The 10,452-nt window shown below is 44.2% G+C and overlaps 1 long non-coding RNA gene across 14 annotated transcripts in view; it reads left to right on the top strand.

Moving 5' to 3' along the window:
- The first annotated feature begins 7,333 nt into the window (after positions 1-7,333).
- The window catches only part of Gm29154 (predicted gene 29154), a 40,749-nt gene continuing 37,630 nt past the window's right edge, over positions 7,334-10,452 (top strand). For 11 of the 14 annotated variants that reach the window (NR_168106.1, NR_168104.1, NR_168102.1 and 8 more), the window contains exons 1-2: positions 7,334-7,360; positions 8,055-8,151. This is a non-coding gene — a long non-coding RNA (predicted gene 29154). Of the gene's footprint in view, positions 7,478-8,054; positions 8,152-10,452 lie in introns of all 14 variants that reach the window. The other 3 variants (NR_168121.1, NR_168118.1, NR_168125.1) reach the window with 1 other exon arrangement.

Raw genomic sequence — 10,452 nt, 5'->3', positions numbered from 1 at the left:
CATCACACCTTCCTACAGAACATTAAAGGCTTCCAATTAGATTCTCACAGAAGAAATTGCAGTGACAGTACTGGCAGCTGCTTTGGCCATTTTATTAACTGAACTCTCTACTTCTTAAAACACTTGAGCCATATCTCCATGTGCAGATAATCTGTACACAGTTACTGTGGGACTCTCTCTGAGTTTGAAAGGTGAATAAACTCAGTCCTGACAAACACTCCATATGAAGTTCTTGGTGGGTGGGACGAGCCAGGGTCTGGACTCCATCCAGAGTTGCCCCTGTGCCTGAAGGCTAAGGATGGGGTCCAGCTACTCCACTCCTGGCCAAGGTCAAACTGAGGTGTTTTCTTTGTTATTCATTTTGCCACAGTTTTTCTTAATGAAAATGGAAATAGAGATGTTGTTAAACAGCTAAATTTACCAAAACAGTTCTTTTTTAGGGAGTTAACTCAGCAGGAAGGCTATTATAGCTTTCTTTTTCTAGGTCAAAAGAAAAATACTGCACTGGCTCTCAGGGGATTTGGAAGTGCTCCCAAGAGAAAATTTTAAAGCCAGAGCTGTGACTGCTTAGCTGACAATTAAAGAAGTGCAGACCACATCAGAACATTCTAGAACCTTAGGAGTCTTGCTTTGATACTGGCAAGGGGTGGGTATCAGGTCAGGAAATGACTGCCATGGAATTGTTTGGAATATACTTTAGCATGCGTCTGTGAAACTGGCCTTGGCTACATCAAGAACAACATCAGAATTCTTGCTGGTATAGGACCAGTGGGAGTGCAGACACATAATATTTAGGTTAATGATGGTCTCTGACAAATATTGGAAGAATGTAGTGACTCTGGTAGTTACCTCACAACCCTAATCCCAAATGCAGCACCTTGCACAATTGGATAAGGCCAACGTATCTAGCCAGAGACTGTCTCAGAGTTCAAACTCCAGGAGCAAGCTTAGCAAACAGAATGGGGACTACCACCTATTGTCCCAGTGATTGGATTTACTTCTATTGAATCTTACTTGTTTGTTTTTATATGTCTTCATTTGTGGACATAGCTGCGCAAAAGTGCACAGTTATGTGTGCACTTGTGTGTGGAGGTTAGAGGTTAACAGTGGGCATCTTTCTCAATCACCGTGGGATGATTTGTATATGCTTGGCCCAGGGAGTGGCACTATTAGAAGCTGTGACCTTGTGGGTGTGGGCTTTAATACCCTCGTCCTAGCTGCCTGGAAGCCAGTATTCTGCTAGGTGCCTTCAGATGAAGATGTAGAACTCTCAGCTCCTCCCACACCACACCTGCCTGGATGCTGCCATGTTCCCACCTTGATGATAATGTACTGAACCTCTGAACTGTAAACCAGCCCCAATTAAATGTTTTCCTAAGAGTTGCCTTGGTCATGGTGTCTGCTCAGAGCAGTAAAATCCTAACTAAGACACACTGTCCACATTGTTTTTTGAGATGGGGGCTCTCACTGAACCCCCATAGCTCCCCAATTTGGCTAGACTGGCTGGCCAGCAAGATCCAGGCATCATATTGTCTCCATCTCTGCTAGCACTGGGGTTATAGGCACATGCTGGTGATAAAGAAAAAGTTGGGGTTCCCTCTTAGAGTTCTTAATCTCATTAAAAGAATTTAAGAATAGAATCAAATGGAAGCTCAAGGATACTTTTATTAGAGCTTAAGAGAACAGTCCTGGGGCCAGAATGATGGCTCAGCTCTTAAAAGCACTGGCTGCTTTTCTGGAGGACCTAAGTTTAATTCCCAGCACCCACAGGGAAGCTCATAACTATCTCTAACTCCAGTTCCAAGAGATCTGACACCCTCTTCTGGCCTCTGTGGGCACTGTATGCATTCAGTCCATATATATATATATGCAAGCAAAACATCTATACACACACACAATAATGAAATAAAATATATAAAGCTGGCAGTGAAGGTGACACATACCTTTAATCTCAGAGGTAGAGTTTAAAGCCAGCCTGGTCTACAGAGTGAGTTAGTTCCAGGATAGCCAGGGCTACACAGAGAAACCTAGTCTTGGAAAGAAAAACCAAACCAAACCAAAACCCCCAAATTCCCTCCCAGAGAGAGAGAGAGAGAGAGAGAGAGAGAGAGAGAGAGAGAGAGAGAGAGAAGAAGAAGAAGAAGAAGAAGAAGAAGAAGAAGAAGAAGAAGAAGAAGGAGGAGGAGGAGGAGGAGGAGGGGGGGGAGGAGGAGGAGGAGGAGGAAGAGGAGGAAGGGGAGGAAGAGGAGGAGGGGGAGTTACGCTGTTCTGAACAACCCAGAAGAGCCATCAGACTTACAAGCTACATGATGATGGTTGCATTGCTGTAGTCCTGAGGCCCAGTAGGCTACTGCACTAGAGGCGAGGATTCTGGGAAGGAAAAGAATATTATCTCATTGAAGGACTAATTAGGAGGGATTACAGTGAGCCCTTTCCAAGAGGAACATCTCTGTGCCAGGTAAGGGAACCAGCCCAATGGAAATGTCAGGCCTCCACTGAAGGCAGAGAGACTTTATTCTCCTGACTAGGAACTTTTGTCACTGTGTCCCACTTGTCTTTTAGTGGGTGCTGAGGATTCGAACCCAGATCTCGGTGCTTATACAGAAGGCACCTTACTGAGTGATAACCGTAGCCCCTCTTTCATATTTTAGGCTTGCAATATCTGAATTTTAGCAGCCCTGGGAGATCATTCCACTGGAACCAATCAATCCACATGTTTCCAGAACATTAATCAGAGACTGAGTTGAAATGTGTCCATGGAAAGCTATTAATTGGTATTTTTGAGCTTTCGAATTATAATTAGATGAGCGAGAAAAAGTGTAAGTCTTTATTTGGGATGGAAGGATGCTGTGTTAATCAAGGCCACAACCTTGGTTGCTCTGTAGTTACTTCCTTCTCTGTCCTTATTGTAGGATTGTAAGTCACCGTGCGAGTTTGGATGGGGAAACCAAGTCCTCAGCCATGCTGCTAAAAATCAACTAACAATGAATAATTTAGCTTATTCCGTGGTAATTGCTCCATTCCAGACCAACCTTGTATTTAAGCAAGGCTGTTTCCCTTAAAGGATACACATTTGAGCAATTTCTCGGACACTTTGAAGTTTTCATATTTTGTTAGAATTATTTTTTCATTTTATTTTTATTTTTAAATTTTTTAAAAAGATATATTTATTTATTTTCTGTGTCAGGAGTACACTGTAGCTGTCGTCAGTCACATCAGAAGAGGGCATTGGATTCCATTACAGATGGCTGTGAGCCACCATGTAGTTGCTGGGAATTGAACTCAGGACCTCTGGAAGAGGAGTCAGTGCTCTTAACTGCTGAGCCATCTCTCCACCCCCGAGAATTATTTTTTTAAAAAGTGATAGAGCAGGAACATAAGTAGACTAGAAATAGCTGCTTCACAGAGCTGTAGTTGGTAGGAGGTCTCAGATGAAACACACAAAGATCATCCTTTGGGGCCACAGATATATTTTTTTGGTGCCAGAGAGATATGGAAAAACGAAGAAACCCATTGTAAGAGATTATAAGTGAGGAAGGAAGGGAATGTCTTGTGCTGTGGGAAAGAGAGGAAGGAATCTAGAGGGTGTGACAGAGATGAGGAGGGATACTACCTCAGGTGCTCACTGCATGCGCAGGGATGTGCTTTAGCCTTTTGATGCCCAAGGTCTCTAGGCTCCTTGACATCAGTTATCTTCTTGGACTTTGGACACCTGCGAAGTTTCCTTTGCAAACTCAGACTGTTTAGCTAGTGACACAGCCTCAGGAATCCCAGAATCAACGCTGAGGACCAGAATCAGGGGACAGTGTGTTTAGGCAGCAAAGGGGTGGGGAGAGAGGGGGAGGGAGGAGATGGGGAGGGAGAGAGAGAGGACAAGAGACAAAGGAGGGAGAGACCAGGAGAGAGAGGAGGGGGGAGAGAGAGGGGAGAGAAAGAGAGAGAAAGAGAAAGAGGGAGAGAGAGGGAGGGAGGGAGAGAGATGAGGGAGGGTGGCTCTGTAGGAAGTGCCTCAAAGAAAGGGTTCTTGAAGAATATGCACATTTTTCTTATTAAGTGAATAAGTATTCCTACCATCTCTTTAGTTTGTGTTCTAGTAAATCAAATTTCCTGAGGAATGGTCTCCCAGCCAGGTGATTGACAGTCCCAGTTGAATTAACTCATGAGGGGGGAGACAGTGGTGTAAAATGTTCTAATCTTTGGGACAGATCAAAATATCCTGTTTCCATCCAGGACCAGAAGTCAACTCTACTCTTTTAGCCAGGAGGAAGTATCTTTCCCTTAATGGGCCTCAGTAGAACCCTTCTCATCTGTGCCTTCTCATAGGATACTCATAGGAGGGGTGGTTCTAATGTTTGCTTTTCTTGTGTCACCAGGAAAGTGAGAAGTGGAGTCCTCAGAGGACGATGAGGGAGGGGCCCATCCTTAATGGCTTCAATCATGTACATGGCTCTAGCTCCCTAACAGTAGGAAATACAATCCCTGAAGTAAGGCTTCAACACAGAGACTTAAGCATAGCAAGCATTCGTGAGATGTGAGATGAGTTTTCTTGTATGATGAATATCTAATGAGCTTTGAGGGTGACTATGCATGGGCGCATGGGTTAGCGTTGCCTTAGAGATCATGTCTCTTTTTGAATAACTTTAATACTTTGGTCTAAGATCTTTTTGGAATTTGTAAAAAACATGTAACAAGGGCAGACCTAATGAAAACAAATAAATGAAGATGGACTTCAACATCAGCGTAGAGGGCTGGCGACATGTTCGGTGGGTAAGAGCATTATTGTGTAGTCATGGCGACTGGTATCCAGATTCCCAGCGTCCCCCTAAGAAGGTGGACATGGCTACACAGTCTTCTTACTTTAGTGCTCGTATGGGTGAAGGCAGGAGGATTGCTGGTGCTTTCAAGATGCCAACCTACCTTCAGGTTATGTGGCAGAGCTCAACTTGAGAAAGAAGCTGAGAGTGACAAAGCCGGACACCTGATGGCCTCTTTTGGTCTCCAGGCACACAGGCACAGGCATCCACATATGTGTGTACATATACTACATATATATGTACCACATACATACACATACACACATACAAGCCAAGTAGACTAGCTAGAGAGCATGAATATTTCTTGTGGGCTACCTGAAAGTTGCATATTTAATTTGGGATCTTTGATTGAAGTAGGTTTGGATCTGAAACATAAATACAGGTGAACCTCAGCAGTCAGAACACATGGCTCCCACATGTTCTATCTTTTTGAGTTGTTAATCTAGAACTTTCTAAAGGGGAGAATCTAGTCTAGCATATATATACATACACACACATATATATATGTATATATATATATTACTTAAAATACTTTCTAGAACTAATCCTTCTAAAATCACTTATAATGAGGTCTTTGTTGTTGTTTTTTCTCTTTAATATTTGGCTAGTGCACAAAATAATGGGATTCATCATGATTGAACTTGGCCCCTCCTCACCCTGAACCTCTTCTCCCCATCCCACAAGGTCTTTCAAATACCTTTTGTTTTTCTTATCTTTCACCTATAACGATAAAAACTAATTTAAGATTTTAAAAAATCCATTATCCTAGGTTTCAAAGTGTTTGCATTTTAAGCATCTCAAAATATTCTGCCATTAAAATGGTCCAGATAACTTCAGAGAGGGAAAAGATAAATCCCCCAGACAGTAGGCAGTGTTCTCTCCTGACTGATTATCACCAGGACCTTCCCCTGCTGCAGCCAAATTTATGCTGCCTACCAAGGCCCTCCCAAGCTACAACAGGACCTCATGGCCAAGTAAGCCATGGGTTTGCTTTAGCCCAGTCCTTCAATAAAGAGACCAGACACAGGATGGCAGAGCTGACGATGGCTCTGCCATTCATCTGATATGCAGCAGCACTTGGCCCGTTTCTGGCCTGCTGAGAGCTGCGCTTCCGGTGATAACGGAGGGAGACTCACCTAGTACTGATGAGGTCTAAGGAGGAACAGCAAGGGTCATAAAAAGTGCTGTGGCTTTATAACCTGCCTGTCTGGCAGAGACGAATATACTCCTAAGGGAATTTTCCCTATTAGTCTATTGAAAGAATGAACCCCAAGAAATTAGAATTTCTTCTTCTATTGGAAGCAATGGCTGCAACTCTGGTGGCATTCAGAAGAGGAACTTGTCTCTTGGAGAAAAAAACCCCAATTCAGATGTGATCTTGCAGGGTAGACTTGGTGCTGAGGCAGTGAGTCCACACCTTGGCTAATTACTTACACATACCTCTTGCTTTCTATTCAAATCCTATCCTTATGGCAGGATCCCTGAAGATGGTCTTGGGGAAATCACAGAGTCCCCCTTTCTTTCTTTTCTACAAGTCTACATTGACCAAATCTTTCCCCTTTTCCCTTTTCATGATTTCCTCCTCTCTCCTCCTGTCGTTTTTTTTTTTTTTTTTTTTTTTTTTTTCCTTGAGACAGGGTTTCTCTGTGTAGTCCTGGCTGTCCTGGAGTTCACTTTGTAGACCAGGCTGGCCTTGAACTCAGAAATCCGCCTGCCTCTGCCTCCCGAGTGCTGGGATTAAAGGCGTGTGCCACCACTGCCTCTCTCCTCCTGTTAATTTGGCTTTTTATCTTGTTTTTCCGAGACAAGGCTTCTCTGTGTAGCCCTGGCTCTCCTGGAATTGGCTCTGTAGACCAGGCTAGTCTCGAACTCACAGAGATCTCTGACTGCCCACCTTAATTTGGCTGTTTTAATGGGCTTATTGAAGACTGGTGATGAACCTGGCTTATTGGGTAGTAGCTGTGACCCCTACTAGATCAGGTAACAGTTTGGACATGAAAATGTTCCCCATAGACATGTGTTTGAACACTTGATTCTCGATTGGTGGTCCTCTTCTAAGGGGTCACGGAACTGTTGGTTCACTGGGTGGGGGATGGGAGGCTAGAGTTTTATATTCTGGTCTTATTTTCTTTTTGCACGATTACATTTCTTCTTATACTGGAACCTAAATAACCCCTTTCTTTCTTCAGTTGCTATGTTGGGTATTTTGTCATGGCAATACATTAGCTAATACAGAAAGCGAACCATGAGCACCACTGTACAATCACAACTGTGAGCAGAGTTGACACCAGAGAGTCTTAGGGCCCAAGAGGGACCACCAGAAAGAGCTATCCTGAGAGGAAGGATCTGCGCCTGCGCCGAGGCCAGAAAGGCTGAGACAGGGCTCCTAAATGGAAAGGCACTCTCAGCCAGATGGAGTTTAGCTGAGTGCAGAGGATTTATGAGAACACAATAGCACAGATTGCTGAAGGACAGAACGGTCGGAGTGGGACTAGGAGCCTGGAGCGGGGGCGGGGACTTGAACATTCCAGGCTCTGTGAACTAAGGTAAGTAGGCCTCTCCATCCTGATAGCGAGGGAGGCCTCATCGGGTTTGACCCCGGCATGCTTTGACACCTTTTTCACTGTTGGAAGATGCTCTGACTTTAAAGTAGAAAGCAGACTGTAAGTGGCAAAATGAATGCCTACAAAGCAGGACTTGAGTTACGTGGCATCCTCACAGAGATGGAGAGAAATAATTAGATCTAAGGGGGAAAACGTAGGCTGAGGATAAGGCTCCATGGGGAAGCGCTTTCCTAATGTGCAGTAGGTCTCCGTACTACCCCCAGAACAGTGAAGGAGAGAAATGCAGTGTGGAATGTTGGGTAAGAGCCTCAGGTCAGGAATTGAGTCAGGTTGTTCTGAGTAATAGCCACTAGCATAAAGAATGGCTTCCCAGACTATCTTGATCCATCTGCAGAAACGATATGCCCTTGTACCAAAAACAACCCACCTTGTTCCACAAAACCACACACACACACACACACACACACACACACACACACACACACACACACACCATAGAAAATAGCTACAATGTCCTGGTAGTTACCTATGTGTAGATTCATGTCCCTCAGCTCTGCTAAATCCATTCTACCTTCATCCCACAGAAAGGTTGGGGCCCCTTGAGGTTCCAATAAAACCATCTTGGCCAGTTAAGATTGAGTTTGTCTGCCTCTCTGCCTCATTTTTTTTCTCACAGTGACTGAAGCTGATTGACACAGGTCAAGGGGACTTCAAGGAAGAAAGCCAGCCTTAGACTGACATCAGAGAACCAAACTCCGGTGTCTAAGCTCAAGGTGGGGTTCTGCCTCAGGTTTGTGAGGGAACTAGAATGTCATTGGACAGATTTGGCAGGAGCCCTCAAGAGGAGGAGAGTCCTCCAAAGACTCCCCAGGTCTTTAAATCCACTGTGTCCCATCTCAAGTCCTTAACCCATGGACTTTGGGGGAGTGGGTATCTCGGAGTCTATAACAGTAGACAAACCCTCATCCCTCTCCACACAGGCTGCCATAGGCTGGCTGCATGATTTCGCTATTGTGAATCACATAGTGGTAGAAATGCGCAGGTATCTGAGATATGCTTGACTTAGCACACCCAGGACAATATAGCTAGATCACGTGGCAGTTGTGTTCCTGTTTTGAGGGGCCTCCGTGGGACTGGTTCCCATAGTGGATGTACTAGTTTGCATTCCCACCAGCAGGGTGTAAGGGTTCTGGCCTCCAGGTTCTCATGAATGTGTATTGTTCTCTTGTTTTCTGGGTGACAGATGTTCTGACTTGAGATAGAATCTCAATGTCCTATTGATTTGTGTTCCCTAGTGGCTAAGGATGTCAAACACATTTTCACGTATTTATTGGTCGTTTGTTCTTCATTTGAGAACTGTCTGTTCAGTTCATTTGTCGGTTTATTGATTAGACTATTTGTTCTTCTGGTGGATTTATTTGACATTTCCTTCAAGTGGGCTGAGCGAGGAGGGAGGGTTCCTTTAGCATTTTTCACTGAGGATTTACAGGAGATCTCTACTACTCAAGTAATACTGGGATAAGGAAACAGTTCAGACGGTCCCGGCACCAAGATTGTTAATGAATTTTGAGCCATTTTTTTTTTTAAAGTTAAATTCCCAGAAGAAAACCAAACCAAACCAGGAAGTCCTTACTTGCTTGCTAGAAGTACTTCGCTGATTCATTTCTCAACAGCTCACTGCAGGTGCACTCACAGTGCCCCCCGAAATGTCCAAGAGCCTGCCAGCCTCATTCCCAATGCCGTGTGAACCCACCTTGTCTTAAGATTTTTATTTTTGCCTGCATTAAGTTTAGACAGCAGAGGTAAGTTAGCTCACTGTGCCACCTCTTAAGACATAAGTGTAGATTATTGATAATTTAATTAAAAACAGAACGAACACAAACACACAAACAAACAGAAAACAACACAAATGGCTCCTAGGACCTTTTCGCTGGCAATTCTGTAATTCTTCTCTCTTTGAGTTTCCTTCATACATTCAAGCATGGGCATTCTCCTGTTACTATTTTTGTCCAAATATTGCTCATTTTTTTTTTGAGACAGGGTTTCTCTGTATAGCCCTGGCTGTCCTGGAACTCACTCTGTACACCTGTACACCAGGCTGGCCTCGAACTCAGTAATCTGCCTGCCTCTGCCTCCCAAGTGCTGGGATTAAAGGCGTGCGCCACCCCCCTCCCCAAGCTCATCATTGTTTTAAATGATCTTAATCTGTATGTTGTTTGGGACATAGATTGTACCTGCTAGAGAGCAAGGAGTGCCACCTCTATTCGCTCCTGTCTCCTTGGGTTTAGGGTAGAGATAAGTGGATAATTGGGGACACCGGATGCTTAGCTGCTTGTAGGTTTGTGTCTTCTGTCTTGTTTTGCATTGGAGGGAAGCTCCTGATGAAACCTCCAGATGGGGGATGGGTGAGGATCTGAGGATCTGAGGGGGCTACTTTCTGCCTGAGGCCCACTCTGTGCCCCAGCACAGGCAGACACTATGAAGTTAAGAAAAAATATACATCTAGACTGTACACTTGTGTCTCAGAGCTTGACATGGTCTTCTGACTTTGAATATTGTCCTTTGTCTATTAATTTATTTCTTAAGAATAGCACCAGCTGAGCATGGTGGCCCAGGTCTGCAAATCATAGCTGCAAGAGAGGCTAAGACAGGAAGATATTATTGGTAAGACAAGTCTTATGAAGAAACAAGGTTGACTTTCCAAACAAACAAACAAACTAACTAACTAACAACAATAACAAAACCAAAACACAAGATAAAGCACTGGATCAAATACCCAACTGAACTGGGAACATATATCATGGTATTTTCTAACGCTAACATCAGGACCTGGACAGGCAACATCTGTCATGGGCATTCTTTAAAAACACCACCCATCTTCACTGCTAGATATTTGTACCTCAAAGTTGTACACACATCCCTGGGTGGGGAAGATGACTCCAAAAACTGCTTGCCATGCAAGCATAAGGACTTGAGTTTGGATCCACAGTACCAGGCATGGCAGTTCACATCTGTAATTCCAGCGTTGAGGTGGCAAAGACAGATGGATCCCTGGAGTGCACTGGGATCCTTAA

The sequence above is a fragment of the Mus musculus genome, chromosome 9, assembly GCF_000001635.26.
Source record: "Mus musculus strain C57BL/6J chromosome 9, GRCm38.p6 C57BL/6J".
Lineage (NCBI taxonomy): Eukaryota > Metazoa > Chordata > Mammalia > Rodentia > Muridae > Mus > Mus musculus.
The sequence above is the reverse complement of the archived record's forward strand: the minus strand, read 5'-3'. Positions and strand labels throughout refer to the sequence as shown.